General features: G+C 44.5%; 1 non-coding gene across 1 annotated transcript; it reads right to left on the bottom strand.

Annotated features, from left to right (window-relative positions):
- Positions 1-3303: 3303 nt before the first annotated feature.
- Positions 3304-3376, bottom strand: trnas-uga (transfer RNA serine (anticodon UGA)). The gene has a single exon. It is a non-coding gene; the product is annotated as a tRNA-Ser (tRNA).
- Positions 3377-19718: the final 16342 nt, after the last annotated feature.

The raw sequence follows: 19718 nt of genomic DNA, 5'->3' as shown, positions 1-19718 counted from the left end.
ATCCTAAAGAGCCATGCACTGTAAGTCAACTAGCAGAAACAAATATGTCAGAGAGACCCTTTTGCTCCTTCCATGCACCGTAGATGGAGGTAGTCAAGCTCATTCGTGGTAGTAGCCGGGGGAAGAGCACCCCAGTGTTTAGTCTTGAAGACTCACCAATAGCACTAGCAGATAGCACTGTTATCATGTCAACTGCATGAGGTGATGGTGTCACTCCTGCTGAGATCTTCCATAGCAGACCTGGTCCTGTCTACATTGTTCTGTTTGAGTATGTTCAAAACGAATTAAAAAAATATGGATGTGGATGAACTTTTCAGGAAATATGTAAAATTCCGCAAGGAACAAATTATTCGATTTTGGGAGGGACCCAGACCACTGTTACTTTGCAGTGACACACCTTTCACAGAGGTGGGATCATTTATCACAAGGTCTTACGTTACTGAAGGCTTTTTAAAAAGCTCCTCCTGACCCAGGACCTCGTGTGGATTAGATCTGCCCACAGTATCTCATGTTGTGGGACTGTCATTCCTGACAAGCTTCTGCAACATCACATGGGCATCTTTTTGAAAAAGGGGACAGGAGATTGTGCTCCATCTTTAGAGGGGGAAGCAGAATAAGATGTTGGTTGAACCTCAGATTCAAGAGTTCAGTGGTTCTGATCACAGAACAGTGACCAACTCTTCACCCCCAGTATGAAGTTTGATGGTTCTTGGGCGTTGACTCTGATCACATGTGTTTTGTGGATTTAAAAAAGGCGTTCAACTGCGTTCCTCTCGGAATTTTGTGGGAACGCCATGTATTGAGACTGTATGACTGGTGTCATTCAATCACAGGCTGGTCAGCAGTCGTGTCGTTGGAAAGACTTGGATGTGACCAACTCCTGTTTCTACTCAGGCTCCTGCATTTCAGCAGGTGTTCACAAGCTGTGGACACACCACAGGAAGCATCTTGTGGAAATTCACATCCTAGTTATGAATTTAATAAAATGTCTCGTCTCTTGCCGCACACAAACACATGTTTGTATTTCTATGCTTGTGGGGACCACTCATTGCCGTAATGCCATGCCCAGTCTCTCACCTTTAACCTAACCATCTAAAGAAAATGGCTAACCTTAACCAGGACTCTCAACCAAACATAAAGCAGTATGTTTGTGGCCCAGTTATTTTGAAGTCTTCATCCTAAAATCGGGGCTCAACCTTGTGGGGTCCAGCAAAAATGTCCACATAAAGAAAATGGCCTCACAAGTAGGTGTGTTTCCAAGAATTGGCCCTCACAAATATAGTCAAACCCCGTACACACACAAAGACTTTTGAGTTGTAACACTAATGTGTTTAACGTGTTAAGTACAATGAAAAGTATCATCGTGCTTCATCACTTGGGCAAGACTGGGGAATAGTGAACCTAAGGGTGTAAGGAGGGTTAATAAAAACCGGTTGATATGAATGAATGAATCTGAATATCAATAGTGCCAACTCCTCATAGCGCCACATTGAGGAATAACAGTTGCTCACCCATTATAGACAAAAAGATCATTCTTAAAACAAATGAAATTAAGGTGATTTTTTTTTCTCATGCCCTACCACGAAAAGTATCTAAAATGTAAACAATATCTGCAAGTATGATTTCAGATTTAAGTGGGAAAAACCCACTGTAATATTTATGCGCTTTCCCTTTGCCTCTGTTGAAGCAAACTTGCTGCCTCTCTTGCGTCAGCTAGTCATCATTCTTTTTATTCAGGTGTGTGTGTGTGAGTCCGTACGTGTTGTCAGCGAGGGCTGCGCGTTCCAATAGCGCCACCCAGCGTCGACCATTATACACCTCCTCACCCCCTCAAATACTGTGGGACTGTCTTGAGAAGTGAATGGACATTCAGATATCTGGCCTGAAAATGTGTTCTGATTTTCTCGATAGTCTCTTGCTACATTTCATGATGCAACATATCTGTTTAGTCATCTGCAGCAGGTTCTAATATACGCAGGAACACGCGTCACTGGCCGGAGATGAGGTATGGAATAGTAAGGATGGAATAGTCTGTTTGGGAAACAGATTATCAGACAATATATATATATATATATATATATATATATATATATATATATATATATATATATATATATATATATATATATATATATATATATATATATATATATATATATATATATATATACTGGAGATACTTGAGTTTATGAGCTTCTAAGACAGTCTGCTCTGTGGCACCATCAAGTGCCGACACCTAATATTGCACGTACCTACGTATCTATCTATCTATCTATCTATCTAGATATCTATCTATCTATCTATCTATCTATCTATCTATCTATCTATCTATCTATCTATCTATCTATTTTTGGAGCCGCCGAGAATATATATTACTATTATTGTTGTTGTTATTGTTAGCGTAGGAGGGGTTTTTCAGCTGTTTTTTTTTTTTTTTTTTTAAGAAACTGTGACTCACAATGACAGGGCTCTCTGAGTCTCTGAGAGTCTGCACGACCAGTCACCTGCTATCCCACTATCAGTCTGTCCAGCAGGTTGAGCCCTCAAAGCCTCAGAAACAATGAGACTGGGTGGGTCAGAGACCAACAGGGGCGGCCTCTTCTACCTTCTCTACCTTCTCCCTTGAGTCAAGCCAGGAGTCAGTCAACGATTCCTGTGAGAACTCAAATAAATGTCCGGTCTGATACCAACATGCATTTTGGGACAAATTGATGAGAGAGGAAGTTTTATTTCTTGAACGAAGCACACCTTACTCATGCAGTGAAATGGGGCTGAGGCCTGAGCACCATTAGAATTCTCTCTGTGCATCTGCCTCTTCTTCAGTGATGCAAAACAACAGGGTGTCTGCTGCATTGATCATCTTAAATGTTCTGATCCGGGTTCAGTAAAAGTGACTAGTTCTGAGTCACCTCACCCAGCGTATAGAGAGATGAAGCATAAGCCCAATGGTGCCTCGTTCCCTGACAGGGTGAAAGCGAGTAATCGTGGTTCAGGTCAGACTAACTGTCACATCATTGACCACATCCACCCAGTGGTTGTGGTCAAGCTGATGTGACCACTTCTCCAACCGCTCTCTCTCTCTCCTGTTGTTTCTTTCTTCGGTTCTGGTGAGTTGCATTTGTCTGATAACCTGTTTGTTTTCTTCATCTTTGCCAGATCTGTGGACCGCATCCCTCAGTATGTCCAGGTATTCACTGACATATAGATGAACAGTTGGGGAGGCACCTGTGGCCGAAGATATACCCTGGTGGAGAGAATACTTAATCAACTCACAGCTGGATGTGAAACAAATTACAAGTGATGTGCTAAAACCCAGGTTTGAACCAGAGACCTTTAGATCTCAAGTCTAATGCTCTTCCAACTGAGATATATTAGCAGAAATATTTTAGAAGAACTGGAAATTCCTTGATCCAGGTGGTGAGTTGGACCACACCCAAAATTCTCATCATTTTTTTCCTGTCCTATTTCACCTTCACCTTCACCTTCACCTTCTTCTGCCGCTTATCCGGGGTCGGGTCGCGGAGGCAGCATTCGGAGCAAGGAAGCCCAAACTTCCCGGTCCGCACAAACCTCCTCCAGCTCCTCCCGGGGGATCCCGAGGCGTTCCCAGGCCAGACTGGAGACATAATCTCCCCAGCGAGTCCTGGGTCTTCCCCGGGGTCTCCTCCCGGTAGGACATGCCCGGAACACCTCCCCAGGGAGGCGTCCAGGGGGCATCCGGATCAGATGCCCGAGCCACCTCAGCTGGTTCCTCTCGATGTGGAGGAGCAGCGGCTCCACCCCGAGCTCCTCCCGGATGACCGAACTCCTCACCCTATCTCTAAGGGTGCGCCCAGCCACCCTGCGGAGGAAACTCATCTCAGCCGCTTGTATCCGCGATCTCATCCTTTCGGTCACTACCCAAAGCTCGTGACCATAGGTGAGGGTGGGAACGTAGATCGATCGGTAAATCGAGAGCTTCGTCTTGTGACTCAGCTCTCTCTTCACCACGACGGTCCGATACAGCGACCGCATCACTGCTGCCGCTGCACCAACCCGTCTATCAATCTCACGCTCCCTTTTTCCCTCACTCGAGAACAAGACCCCGAGATACTTAAACTCCGCCACTTGAGGCAAGAACTCTCCACCAACCTGGAGAGAGCAAACCACCGTGTTCCGGTCGAGAACCATGGCCTCAGACTTGGAGGTGCTGATCCTCATCCCGGCCGCTTCACACTCGGCTGCAAACCGACCCAGCGCATGCTGAAGGTCCCGGTCCGATGAGGCCAGCAGAACAACATCGTCCGCAAATAGCAGAGATGAAATTCTGTGGTTCCCGAACCGGATCCCCTCCGACCCCTGGCTACGCCTAGAAATTCTGTCCATAAAAGTGATGAACAGAACCGGTGACAAAGGGCAGCCCTGGCGGAGACCAACATGCACCGGGAACAGGTCTGATTTCCTGCCGGCAATGCGGACCATGCTCCTGCTCCGGTCATACAAGGAGCGGACAGCCCCTAGCAGAGGGTCCCGCACCCCATATTCCCGGAGCACCCCCCACAGGACATCGCGAGGGACACGGTCGAACGCCTTCTCCAAATCCACAAAGCACATGTGGACTGGTTGGGCGAACTCCCATGAACCCTCGAGCACCCGGTGGAGGGTATAGAGCTGGTCCAGTGTTCCACGACCGGGACGAAAACCACACTGTTCCTCCTGAATCCGAGGTTCGACTATTGGCCGAAGTCTCCTCTCTAGTACCCTGGAATAGACCTTTCCAGGGAGGCTGAGGAGTGTGATCCCCCTATAGTTGGAACACACCCTCCGGTCCCCTTTCTTAAACAGGGGGACCACCACCCCGGTCTGCCAATCCAGAGGCACTGTCCTCGACTGCCACGCGATGTTGCAGAGACGTGTCAGCCACGACAGCCCTACAACATCCAGGGATTTCAGATACTCCGGACGGATCTCATCCACTCCCGGGGCCCTACCACCGAGGAGTTTACGAACAACCTCGGTGACTTCGGCCCGGGTGATGAGAGAGCCATCCGAGTCCTCAGTCCCCGCTTCCTGAGTGGAAGACGTGATGACGGGATTGAGGAGACCCTCGAAGTATTCTTTCCACCGCCCGACAACATCACCAGTCGAGGTCAGCAGTCTCCCACCCTCGCTGTAAACAGCACTGGTGAGGCACTGCTTCCCCCTTCTGAGGCGACGGACGGTTTGCCAGAATTTCTTCGAGGCCGACCAATAGTCCTCCTCCATGGCCTCTCCGAACTCCTCCCAGACCCGAGTTTTTGCCTCCAAGACTGCACGGGAAGCGGCACGCCTGGCCTGCCGGTACACGTCAGCTGCCTCAGGAGTCCCACAGGCCATCAAGACCCGATAGGACTCCTTCTTCAGCCTGACGGCATCCCTTACTTTCGGTGTCCACCACCGGGTTCGGGGATTGCCGCCGCGACAGGCACCGGAGACCTTGCGACCACAACTGCGTGCAGCCGCACTGACAATGGAGGAGGAGAACATGGACCACTCAGACTCCATGTCACCTACCTCCCTCGGGATCTGGGAGAAACTCTCCCGAAGGTGGGAGTTAAAGACCCCACTGACAGTGGGTTCCGCCAGGCGTTCCCAGCAGACCCTCACAATACGTTTGGGCCTGCCCGGTCTGACCGGCTTCCTCCCCTGCCAGCGGATCGCACTCACCACCAGGTGGTGATCGGTTGACAGCTCTGCCCCTCTCTTCACCCGAGTGTCCGAGACACGTGGCCGAAGGTCAGATGACACGATCACAAAGTCTATCATAGACCTCCGGCCAAGGGTGTCCTGGTGCCATGAGCACTTATGGACACCCTTGTGCTCAAACATGGTGTTCGTTATGGACAAACTGTGGGTGGCACAGAAGTCCAGTAATAGAACACCGCTCAGGTTCAGATCGGGTAGGCCGTTCTTCCCAATCACGCCCCTCCAAGTCTTGCTGTCATTGCCCACGTGGGCGTTGAAGTCTCCCAGTAGAACAATGGAGTCCCCGGTTGGGGCACTGTCAAGTACCCCTCCCAGTGACTCCAAGAAAGCCGGGTAGTCTACACTGCTGTTCGGCCCGTAAGCCGCAACCGCTGTGAGACACCTGTCCCCAACCCGTAGGCGTAGGGACGCGACCCTCTCGTTCACCGGGGTAAACCCCAACACGAAGCTGCAGAGCTGCGGGGCTATGAGCAAGCCTACGCCAGCCCGCCGCCTCTCCCCGCGGACAACTCCAGAAAAGTAGAGGGTCCAGCCTTTCTCGAGGAGTTGGGTTCCAGAGCCCAGGCTGTGCGTGGAGGAGAGCCCGACTATATCTAGCCGGTACCTCTCAACCTCCTGCACAAGCTCAGGCTCTTTCCCCCCCAGCGAAGTGACATTCCATGTCCCAAGAGCCAGAGAATGTCCACACGAACCAGGTCGTCGGGCCCCCCGGCCTCGACTGCTACCTAGTTCTCTTTGCACCCGACCCCTATGACTCCCTCTGTGGGTGGTGGGTCCGCAGGAGGGACGGCCCATGTCATTCGTTCGGGCTTGGCCCGGCCGGGCCCCATGGGCAGAGGCCCGGCCACCAGGCGCTCGCATTCGAGCCCCAACCCCAGGCCTGGCTCCAGGGTGGGGCCCCGGCTGCGCCATGCCGGGCGACGTCACAGTCCTTGATGTTTTTGGTTTTGTCATCGGGGCTTCTGAACTGCTCTTAGTCTGACCCGTCACCTAGGACCTGTTTGCCATGGGAGACCCTACCAGGAGCATAACGCCCCCGACAACATAGCTCCTAGGATCATTCAAGGTACGCAAACTCCCCCACCACGATAAGGTTGCAGTTCCTATTTCACACGTATCCTAAAAATTAATGCAAACTGTAGGTAACCTTTCAAGTTATTTTTAAACACAGACAAACAAACAGTCTAGCCAACGGTGTCAAAAACCTTGGTGGAGGTAACTATATACTATATACCGTAAACAAAATTGTATAGTGATATACAGAAAAGTAAGTTTGCTATCACTGCAATTCAATTCAATGTCTTCTGGAAATAGCCTATAATGGAATTGGACGCAAGCTATCCACTAAACAACTTCATTGATGTGGGTAACACAGGTTTAAACCTAGCAAAACACTGAGGTTGTGGTGCAAACATCATCACCACCATCTGGGGGCCTTCAAGGAATAGAACTGATACATTACTCATGATTGCATTTGTGTTCAATAACCATGTTAAATCTACTTGTATGTAAACAAACCTTGTGAAATGACATGAAGCCATGTGATCATCTCAAAGATATGTATTTGTCATCGGAAGGACCAACCCGCAGCAGAACTAGGAGCAAGTCATAATTCATCAAATTTACTTAAGAAAAAAGAAAAATACACTTGCAAGCTGTTGAGTAAATTGGAAAAACTGTAAAATCCAGGGTAAAATAAATATATAAAACCATGTTTTATTACATGTTTATTGTATTATAATGTTTTTTTTCAAAGTAAGCTCATTAACATAATAAAGGATATAAGTTAAGTGTCAATGAAAGTATTGCCATAAAATCTTTTGAATGAATTTAAAAACTGTTTCAACAGGTGCTTTCATGAACTAACTTTGTTAGTTTTTAGTTAGTTTTAGTTTTTTCAAGAACTTCTCCATAGTTGGTAACTATCTAACATTTACAGCTGTCAAGTACCATATCTGGCAAATGCATTAAAACTGAGCATGTCGCTGTCCAGAGGTGTAAAATAAAAAACTTCGGCAGCCCTCCAGGGGGCGGTCACAATGACAAAGTATGTAACCAATGGGAACAATGTCAGTTTCAATTGCACCAGCTTCATCAGACAATAGTTTGCAACCCACAACAGGATGCTGATAGAGTTCCTCCCTCGTGACCCCCCCTCCCCTAACCCTAACCATTTTTTTAAGATATTCCTTATGATGTGGATTAGAAGCTGATATGCTTCATGGACAGTGATACCCTTGCCTCCGGAGACTCTGCTCGTGCCATGGGGGGACAACGACTCGCACTGGCCATTGTTGTGGCGTCCCTCTGCATCTCCGATCGCAAGTCGATGGACGAGACAGTGGTGCTGGTCCAGCATTTGTGGTGTTGCATGATGCTAGAACAGAGCCATGGCTAGCGGCAGATACAACCATCGTGTTAGTGCTGTGTTTGCGCTCATTGTCATTATATTTTTGATTTTTTATTGTGATGGTTTCTTTCTTTCTACAGTGTTGGTGCTCTGACTATGTATTTACTGTTTAATGTTTGTCTTTAACGTCCTTAATGTTCATATGATGTCAAAACGACCCAAATTCCTACTGATGACAAGGGCACATGTCAGTCTGAGACATGTCTGTTGATGGCGAGATTTACTTTAAAGTGAGTCTGTAACAAAATTAAGGAAATATAAGCGGCTGTTTGAATAACACATATAACCAAAAAGGTGGTATTTGACTTTTTTTTGTATCCAACTATCTACTCAACTGCCAATAATTTATGTCAACTGCCATTACCGTTGATTTATGCGACAGTTGTGACATCAACCACAAATCTTTGGTAACCTTTCTAATTTCAGCTATATCACCAATGTGTCATCAATACCTGTGGGACGAAGCTGCACAAACACTCACTGGAAAGATCAGGGTTGATAGTGAAGTCATATCAGTCTGCAGTTAACAGCACCTGAGGGCAAACCCACAGGCTTATTCATTGTACTTGCACACCAAATAACTATATTTGTCGTGCCATGCTGTTTGTCAATGCCAAAACTGTTGCGCCACACGTTATCTCTACAAGCCTATCATTAGCTTGCGAGGAACATTGGAGATGGATTCATGACTTTGTATTGCTGTGAGCAACAATGTTGGCATTACTCTGTAGGAAAGGGACAGTGAATTATGAGCTTGTAGCAAGACGTTGAAGGAATCATGACCAATTGCCTACAGCCCACAGGTGTGGCGTCAGTAAAAGGAAAGAGATGAGATCGATTGAATTAGGAGCTAACTAGATGAGGTGATCTTGGGCATATCCACATGGAGAGGTCTGAAATAGCAATGCAGGTGAAGGGAACAAAGGGGATGAGGAAGTATTAGGCAGGTACAGAGTGCAGAGATAGAAGTGTTGGGTGAGATGGTGAATGCAGAGCTCCAAGTAGAGGTCAATATCATGAGCAACAGTATGGTTTCATCCTGAGAAAGAGCACCACACATCTATTCTTTGGACTGGGGATGTTGACAGATGAAGGTCAGTCATTTCGAGAGTTGAGAGAGACGAAGTGTGGTATTATATGAGGATATGAGCAATAGGTGAGACAGTCAGACAGCTCTGGGATTGTACTTCATTGATGTTCTCTTCCTAACAGGTGGAAACATGACTGACTGCTGGTGCTGAGGAATTTCTTGGCATGCTGTACCGAGACTCCACAAATCTAAACAATCCTTGCAGCTTAGCCAACGCAGAGAAACTGATTCATGCTTCAACTATGAGGACTGACCACAGCAATAGTGACCTGTCAAGACATCCAAAGAAAAATGTGTAAACTGCAGCTCCCAATGGTTTTTGTACTCATTTTTTTTGTATAATAGTATCTGTTTATCGGAAACTAATGGACTCTTCTTGCTGCTTGCCAGTGCGTCGGCCTCACTGTACTACTCCCCCCATTCAGCACCTGCTCATCCGAAATGGGCATTACAATTTAGAATGTTAGTATTTACCACAATTCTATTGAACTAAAGTTTTTCTAGGACATGTCCAGGACTACAAAACTGACTCAGCATCTCCTCAAGACGTCTGAGTCTGTGAGTTTGAAACCACGTGACACCAACGTAACGCCTGACTGAGACTCCCTCAGTTCACATGCTTGCTCATTCTTGTTCTGGACACCATGAAGTTCAGAGTTTGTTGATTTTGAAGTACTTGGCACTTGTACAGTGACAGCAGCAGCAGATGGATTCCCAGATTTTGATGAACATCCAGATTGGAGTCAGGACCGGTCTTTGATAAAGCTTTTGATCGAGCATGAGCGATTTTCCATGAAACCTGTAGCTGCTGGTCATATCTGTGAAACTGTCAGACGAATGCTTGCTGTACAAGGACAGTTTGGCAGGAAGGCCTGAAGCACTCTTCATCATCTTTCAGCAAAAACAAAAGGTTTCGTTGAGAGGCCTTTCCATCAAGTGCGTCTGTGCAGTTGGCAGAGTTTATCCAGGGTGTGAAATTACACGAATATGCTGATACTTCCTGGAGTGAGGACACTTTTACTTGTACACATACTGTACACATCGCATAGAGGTTTATGAAAAACACTGAATTCCTGCTAAACACACCTCGTTTACATGACGGCACAGACAACCAAAGTATCAAGTTAGTCTGGACTTTGAAATGCATGTAAACATCATTGTCTGACTACAGATTTCGAATTTCTCTTCGTAGGACTACACAACCTGGATTATGCAGTCAATACCTTCTAGCCACTGCAATATTCACTTTCCTGTTACACAGCTCTTCTGACAAAATACAATGAGACAGAGTGCCAAGGACTTTACCTGGGGACCCCCATATGAGGACCGACGTCATTATTTTCCCGAAGAATTCTTGACAGGAATGAAGTCAAGAAGCCTGTCTCAAAAAGCCGAGGCAGGTGACGTGTCTGCTGTGGACAGTTCTTTCAAGCCTGTCGAAGGAACGTTGATACTGAGACATTGATGAAGTTAAGATGCAATGCACCAAAACACATACGAACCTGCTTGCTCACGCTTCCAGACTTTCTGAGGAAAGCCTGGGTTGAATAGCCCAAAGACGGCGAAGAAGAAAAGTGATAGTGTGGAATGTGTTGTGAGTCCTGGTGCAGCAGCTCTTTCGCTGCAAAGATTGCCTTGTTTTTTAATGATATGTACTCGTGCAAATTAAGCTGAATAAGTCATTTTAGTTGACATTCTCTCATTTCATCGAGAGAATTTAATAAATAGTGCTACCAGGTCTAGTTACGAATTGGCAGCCCATCTTCACACCTGTGAACTGACAGTGAAGTGCTTGACATTGAAACATTGAAGTCATTGTTTTAGTTGTATTACAATAAAAAACAAAATGGTGTAAGATAACTTTTTGAGGTGTGTTTGAATTGATCACAGTTCTGCCTATATCACCTGCATTTATGTCCATCCCAATTTGGGAACCTGTAGCTTTAAGATGTAATTCGTTTTTTCATGTTGCTTTTAGCTTATAATCAATCAGGCAATATACAACCAGATGAATGGGCATCCTACTGTTGGGATGTACTCCAACACACACTGAACTAAAGGCCCATTAACGTCAATTGAACAGTGAGTCATCACTGCAACATGACTAACTGTGATTCAGTAACAGACGTGCTGAAACCCGAGGCATGTTTGATGGGTAATTTGTTTCAAACACCACACAGCTCACCTGGAAGGACCTGAACTGACTCGATGCGAGCAAGTAAAATGGAGGGAAACCGCCGCTCCATTTGCCATATGCTTGGAAATAAATGCAGGATGGCAGGCACGGATGTTTAACTAAGATAAGCACCTGGCACCGTCGTTGTCAAGAGCTGGAACTGAAAAGGGAAGTTCCGTGTGTTCCCGGTTATCACCAATATCTAGATTACAAGAAAGGGCGTTCGATTTTTTACTCTCAAGAGGACGTCCTGCCTGTCAGCATGTGAGCAAACCATAGTAGTTGACTAAGCTCACCTCTGTTACCAAAGAGTCACACATTTATGTTGACTACACCGGTAGTTTGGATGTTTACAGTTTGGAAAGTTGTTTAGGCTATTAATAACAAAAACTACAACTCACTCATTTCAATTCACTATGAATCAATTGAATTGAGGTAAAAGCACGATCGATTAATTCATGACAAAAAAGCGACATTGATCACGCTCTGACAATTCATTTTTTTGGTTTTTCTCGTGTACATCTTTCAGCCAGTAGAGGGCGTGGTGGTGCAGGTCACAGAGCAAACAATGCGGTCAACAGTGATCACTGTTGAGCTGGCTTTTTAAAGCAAAACCTGGGATGGGTCACCAAATCTACCTATCAAACAAAGCAGATGGTTCGCGAAACTATGCATGAACTAAATCTACTGCGTTTAAATTCACTAACTGAACTGCTCTGAAAGGAGAACAGTTGCTTTCCCGTATTAATATACGAATGTACGGAGCATTTTTTGTGTGTCGTTTCCAAATCAGATGTCTTTTCTACAACATAGGTGCGCATCCCAAAATTATCTCATGCCTTAAATCATTTTAACTTACCAATTTAAAATAGAATAATCGTTCTGCGTGCCATCAAACAGCGCCACGCACTGGTAATTTAGCAAATCGCCACAAATTAAAACAGAAAAACACTCAATAATCTACACTTCAAAGGTTTGCAGTCCAGAGCATCTTCAGGAGTAGACTAACTGGAGTAGGTGCTTTCTATATGTCGCTCACCTTGCCTCATTGAATCATTGTTTTTTTTTTTTTATACCATCAACCCTTCAAAAAGCCTTCCATTCCATCGGTTAAGAGAAGGTCCTGAAGGTCCATCAGAAACACTGAAACACATGATGAAACAATTTAGTGTGGTTAATATAAAAATATGAAGCAAATATCTTCATATTTATAAATATATTTTTCTTCAAATATCTGAGATTAACTCATGTCCGTCTTTAAGGGTGTGGGTTGTGATATATATCAGATATAAGTAGGTTTTGTTGTTTTATTCAGACTCTTTTCATGCACTGGCAGTAAAAATTAGCTCCCAGAGGAACGCACACATCTATTCCCTAAATAATACATCTATTCCAACATAATTACCATTCAGTCTTTTACACTCATCTCTCTGTTTTTTTGACTCACCACACATGAGGTTCACTTGAGAATGTGTAATTGTATAAGAAATAGATTGTAATAAAACGTATTTAGCTGAAGATGAACCATCAGCAGTCGCATTTGTATATTCATAATATACGTAACACTATAATGGTAGTACAGCACAAATACATGCAAATTTATGGCGTTAAACCACCTAGGAAGTTGAATGTTGATGATGTTTCCTTCTGAATCTGCTGATCCACTGAGGATGACCTCTGACCAGTGAGCGGCCATCAGATGTCCAGTCCACTATTGTAAAGACGAGTAAGCAATGTACACGCACAATGTAACACAGGCACACGGTGTGGAGGTACTATTCAACTGTTTACATCAGAGGTTCAGTTTCATGGTTTGCATTGTTACTGTGGAGAGACATCAGCTCAATTCAGCCAAGTTAGTTAACCTAAACAAAGGGCCTTGAACAGCACATGTGCCAGTCATGAATAGCAAATGCTAAACACTATCAGCAACAAGTCAATGCAATGGCAACATAAGGGCTCTATACAACAAATCTGAACTATACGTGAACATTCACGCATTGCGAACTGTACCCACAATAGTAATCTATCTAAAAGCCTGTTTCACCCTGTTAAATACATGCATAACAATACATTTTCTTGTACTCCGACAACATTGCTATGATCTTAATTTGGTAGTGGGACAGATGGGTAAAGAGGGTGAGGGGGTTCATTACATAACAAAATCAGGAGCGTCACCCCTGTATTGTTTTGTTGTCTCAGTCTTCTGTGCACAAAGAAAATCTTAATTGAAAAATAAACAACTGAATAATAGAATGCGTGTAAATGCCCCTAGTTGCATATTCAATGCAGAAAATGTGTTGAGTAGAGCATGCATGCTATGTTGCCCATAGGAAAGTGGCAAACATGGAGCTGATAAATCTCAGTCCAATATGTTTCTTTTTTTCTAATTGTTTCAATGTTACATTTAAATAAGTTTGTTAAAGAGCAAGAGCTTCATGACATTTTAAAAACACACAAGGATTTGCATTTCATGATATGTACTATAAAACAAAAATATATCTGGTTCAGCATTTTTAGAAGACAATTTGGATCGTTGCTTTGTAGAATTAATGCTGTTATTTTTCTGCTGATTTTTTGCTCTATATTTTTCACATTATCCTGGTTTTACCAACACAAACAATGTCTGTATTTTAAAATAAATGCGCACTGCACCCTCAACTGTCGTCCTACTTTGATTGTCTGCTACTGGACAGATATTAGCTACATGATAATAAACATTTAATAGAACATCTTACATGGATTTATACACACCACAAGGAATTTATTTTTGAATAGTAAAATGACTTCTTCGAGCTGAAGCCAGCATGTTGCTGCATACACCAGGTGCGATGAGAGACGAGTATGTGACCCTCGCAGATACTCTCTGTGAAACCATTAATGCATCAGCAGCAGCTGTGCAAGCCTTTTTTTATTGTTACAGGTCCTGCGCAGCTTTAGACTCCACCACGCAGGTGAACTGTGTGTGTGTGTGTGTGCGTGATGGAGAGCGAGAGTGGGAGCCAGTAAGTGAAAGGTGAAAGTGAACTTGCAGCCCTGTGGCACATTTGTTTGCTCTGCAGGTTGAGGCGTGTGTGTGGCTCAGCATGTGCTCACAGGCCGGGACCAGGTTCCATTTAAGCCCCTAACCAACCCCCATCAACTCCGCTGCCACACACACACACACACGCGCGCTCCCTCACCCATCCACACACACATGCCCCACGCCCATTAACTTCACTTTCAACTTGTTTTCACCCCCTTGGGCTGATTACCTGCGATTAGCACCACTATCTGCCATCAGACTCACGTTTGTGAGTGCAGCGTTTATGTGGATTTGCATGTAACGTACACACAAACCCATGCACGACAGTGGCAGAAAAAAGACACTTGCTTACTGACAGGTTTTTCTTTTCTTAATCAGCAGGAAGTCGACCTCTGTCCTGTACGTCCTGTACAACCCTCCTGTTCCCATTTGTACTTAAAAGATGATAAAGAGAGGCATGTGCAAGTCTGCCCTCCTGCAACTGTCCCATCTCAAGTGCGTCAATAGTGACTCTTCCTCACCCGATACAGGTTTAGTACACGCCTACATACCTGTCAACTTATACGTTTTCCCCATATTCTATAAGTTTTTGACAATTTCAAATCATGTACGCCGTATAACCATTTTATACGGGGAAAAATATATTAGAACAAAAAAAATTCGCACTGACGTTTCACGCCAGACCGATATCAACTCGCCAATTTCGGATCCAAAACGGATCGTCTCGTCTCGCTGGTAGCTGACGACAGTCGCCGCATCATACTAGCAAAAGTTATCCTTGCGCATTTATTTTTCTCATTGCTTTCGGCTTTGACTCTAGGAGTGTTGTGTGTGCGCATGCGCGTTGCACTGCGGCCCACATGCAAGAGCTTTTATATATATTATCTCTCTTTTCATTTGCTAGTACATTGTCTGTCTTGCCGTGATGTAAATAGTAATAATAAAATATAAAAATGCGCCGCGATTGTGTGTGTAAGGTTTCTTTTCAATTTATAAGGGGAATTGCACCGCTTAATAAGGGGAGTTATTGGCGACGTTGACAGGTATGCGCCTGCAAACACAAAGGGACAATACAGAGTCACCAACTGAACAGAAGCAATAACACATCCCATAATAAGTAGCGGTGAACTGGTCGTGCGTACATTCTGTGATAGACTGCACGTCTGTTTTACCCCAAGGGTCTTCCTGTCTGGTGGCACGTGAAACAGTTTCATGCTCACTTAAACTGTCCATGTTGCGACTTGAATTATCCGGTACTTATTGTCTGTGCACTGCCAAGCCGCTATGTTCTTTTACCTGCACTGTTTGACTTGGGTGCAGTTGTTTCAAACTCCGGTGGCACTTCAGAGGAATTCCGTAGCCGCCTTGGGCTTGGTGTCACCACGCTTACAGTGTGATGCTATCTAATCCACGTTTACTTAAAAAAACAAACACAAACGCCAGTCGTTCCATCATTTTGCAAATGAGTCGTTACATAAACATACTAGGAATGTCAGGTTCTTGTGAAATTCAGGTGTGGCTAAAATCAATTAGCGGATCGGCTCACCCCCCCCCCCCCCCCCCCCCCCCCCCCCCACACACACACACACACACTCTCAGGACCACTTCAGTTGGGCAGGAGAAGAGGTTTTCTTGTAGACACTTGCTGTGGACTCCAAGTTTCGATGGAAACCCGGTGTCTCTGTGAGTCAGCAGCAGTGGTGCTGAGAGCAGAAATAGTTGCTCAAGTATTCTGAGGAGATAGCATCAGCAGCAAAAGTATAGCCTGTGGGAAAAACTGACAAATGATCAATCTATTGAAAAATAACTACTTCCAGAGAATGGTTACACCTTATGTTGTTTTTTTGCTTAAAGCTTGAACGTTTCTGCATCAACAACTGTGTCTAAAGTCTAAAAACAAATACCAAAACATGAAACTCAAGGAACAAAAAATGATTTGAAGCAGCCTTGTCAAACGCATGTTTATCAAACATCTATAACTCGGGCGGATGCAACAGTTACTGGTAAAATGCTCAACTGAAAACTGAAAGTTTGATGACATCACTTTACCAATGGCTCACACTGATCCTGAGGGGGGGCCAGTGTTTATGTTGCCTTCATCGCTGGAGTCTGATGATGACTTTCACATTGTGCCGGCCAAAGAAATTATGTATGATATGAAATGATATTTTAATATTTAATTTAGCAAAATGAAATATATTGCTAAATTTCCTTGGAAATGTGGAGACAGTGAAACCCTATTATGGGGTATTTGACAGTGCCATTGAAGAGCATGCAAAATAAAGACGCGTATTTCTGTGTGAAAAAACAGGATTGACCAAGAATTTGGTTGGAAATTCAACAGTTTTGGGTAATAACATAATGGATTTGACATATCTCAAGTTGCCTCTGAATCATAGGCCTGCTAAAACCCGAACAGATGTAGAACATGCTGCTGCTTTGAAAGTGTTTTTCCAGCCGACCTAACTGTTTCATTGCGGCTCGCTGAACCTTGACACACATGCAGGTGCTTCCCGCTGGGTTTGGCTACTTCCACCATCCTGAGTTACATTCTGACTCAAGCTAATTTTCAGATTCAGGCCAAGTTCTGTAGGCAAATACCATACAGTGTCTCCAGCACCTTACTGAGCCAGGTCATTTGAGATTGGTTGTTTAAACTTAATCATCAATTGCCTTTATTTTTATCAACCTCATGCAGCTGCCTTGAGTCAATCCTATGGTGGCATCTTTATAAACAGTACATGACGTACTGCACCAGAGCAGAGGCACCAACCTACTGTTGCGGTAAATGCAGACTGAGCAGCTGGTCCTTACTGTTTTAAAGGAAATTGTTTTAAATGGCAACTTTTGTGTTTTCAGAATGCACAATCAAAATCACCTATAAGGAAAATGGGTGCATCAGCTCAGTTTATCATTGACATGAAAAATTTGATCAAAGTTTTGGATTTGGAAAGGACGGCGCTTGGGCGCTCCCACGAGACGCCTCCCACCAAGAAGGTCACATGGCTCTTCTCCACTTTTACAGCTTGTCCTCCGTTTTAACTGCAGATGACCTTTATTCTCCACTTCACGTAGATTTTTTTGTCGAACCATACTCTTTCATAAGGGCATATAATGTGAAGGGTCAGGGGGTTCATTTATCAAATGAAGAATGCATGTTTTTGTGCATGCATTAATCCACCTGCAGGCCCTAAGATGAAGGGCTGCCACTGCAGTTTCACAGCCTGATCTTGCCTGCCTTGATTCATGTCTCCGGGGGGTTCTACTATGGCAGGTTGTTGCAGAGTGACAGGCAAGTGACCTCGGCTCAGTCTGCTGACCATGAGGTCCTTCGTATCTGCTGCCGACCCCTGGATTTTGTGTCGTGGTGCCAACTTTGAGGAAACCAAATGAGCTCTCATGCAGGGAGAAGCCTCTTATCAAGATCTTCAATGGCACAGCATGAGCTGGACTGACTCTCAATGTACAAGCTAAAACATGCCACAGACAGATTATAGCATCCAGAACTATCTGGCTCCAGGGCTCATATTTCCAAGTTGGCTTCCACTTGCAATAAAATGTTTGGGATTGATTGTAGAATATATGTGACAAGCCGAGGCAGGGCCCAGCTTCTTTTCAATAGCAAGGTTTCCTCAGATAAACAACACTTCAAGAAATGGGGGCCGTTATTATCTGTGCGGATTAAAAGTCCGGCAAAGGATTCTGGAGCGCGTTCGTTTACAAGTGGTGTCACCGATTCTCAGATATTGTTATCACTCTTTCCATGATACCTGATGTACCCTGGTCAAAGAGTACTCCAGATGTGTTGCCATGTATGAACAATTCCTACAGTTACTTGCACAGAAAACTGCTTACAATCGGTGTGAGTTCATGAAAACTGTACTCCCCTGAGGTTCCATGCTGCACTAGCACAGCAAAGGTTCCAGTAGAATATATGTATATATATATAACTATATATATTTTACTATACTATACTATACTTCATATATGTATGTAGTGCGCTACACAGGGGAACTCTGACATATTAACCTGGAGTATGAATAACTTGACTTCTGATCAGCGCTGCAAATCACTGAAGCAATACGTGCAACTGTTTTTAAGACTGAAAGTAGGTGCTTTAACCATGGTGGGAGGCACGCTGACCTCTCAGGGGGATTGTTAGCCCGCTCAGACTCATATAAAGCAAACAAGACACCATGCTACTTTTATATTTCGCTGATCGCCTCCATTATTCGGCTAGTTTGGGAGAATGAACTGCCAGAAATGTAAGTACCAGGCATTACTGTTTCTTTTTTTGAGATGGATTCTGTGCATCAGGACCACTTTTAGGAGCCATTTCACTTTGTGTGAGGTGTTATCAGATGTTTTGGCACTGGTCTCTGGAAATAGAAGTTGTGAGGATTGCTGACAGTGTAACCACCTAGTGGCATAAACCGTGGTTCATTAATGTGGCTAATAACTATCTACTGCAATCTGCTTACAGCAATCAATTACTTTTTCGAGCTAAAATAATTCCCACCCCCGTGTGGTTCACGGATCAGTAGGAAGCATAATCCAAGAGATTATGTGGGAATGAATCCCCAGTATGACGTCCATATTATGCTAATACTGCTTCCTTGTATCGAATACGAGAACCAGGGCAGACATTATTTGGAAACTTGTTGAAAAGAGGAAGGTAAAAAGTTGGCATTACATGAATCCCAGCTTTGATCTTGATATGCAAATCATATTAAGAGTCTCGAACTCTAAATTACTGCGCAGCTGTCGCGCTTCCTCTTTTTCGCTCTGACACTGAGAATGCAAGTGGGCGTCTGTGCGTGTGCGCACACGCTCGTGTGTCCGTGCCTGTGCTGGTAATTGTTGAGCAAAACACAATTTTCAAACAGAAGAAAAGAAGAAAAGGGAATAATAATAAAAAGGGAACATTTGACTTGGGCAGCTTTCAAAACTACAGGAACATTTGACCTATGTTTTCATATGATGTTAGTGTGGGCTGCAGCCCAGCACCTGTGGCGGCAAAAACTGTATTTTGTAGCAGTTCTCTGTAGAATTATACCAAAAAGAAAGCTTTGTTGTAGCACAAGTGCTCTACATCAGCAACACTGTGTGTGGACAGCAGTTGCGACAACTTTATTTGTGTCTGATGACCAAGGCTCATGAGTGTTCCTGTGTTGAAGTACTGTCCACATGCAGATACAGAAGCCAGAGGTCATACCTTTAAGGTGCTTGTCAGGCTGGGGGACCACTTAACCTGACTGACCTTTAAAAACCAAAACTCATGGTGACCTTAAGG

The sequence above is a fragment of the Synchiropus splendidus genome, chromosome 8 (assembly GCF_027744825.2).
Source record: "Synchiropus splendidus isolate RoL2022-P1 chromosome 8, RoL_Sspl_1.0, whole genome shotgun sequence".
In the NCBI taxonomy this organism is placed as follows: domain Eukaryota; kingdom Metazoa; phylum Chordata; class Actinopteri; order Syngnathiformes; family Callionymidae; genus Synchiropus; species Synchiropus splendidus.
Note: the sequence above shows the minus strand (reverse complement) of the source record. Positions and strands in the feature narration are given on the sequence as shown.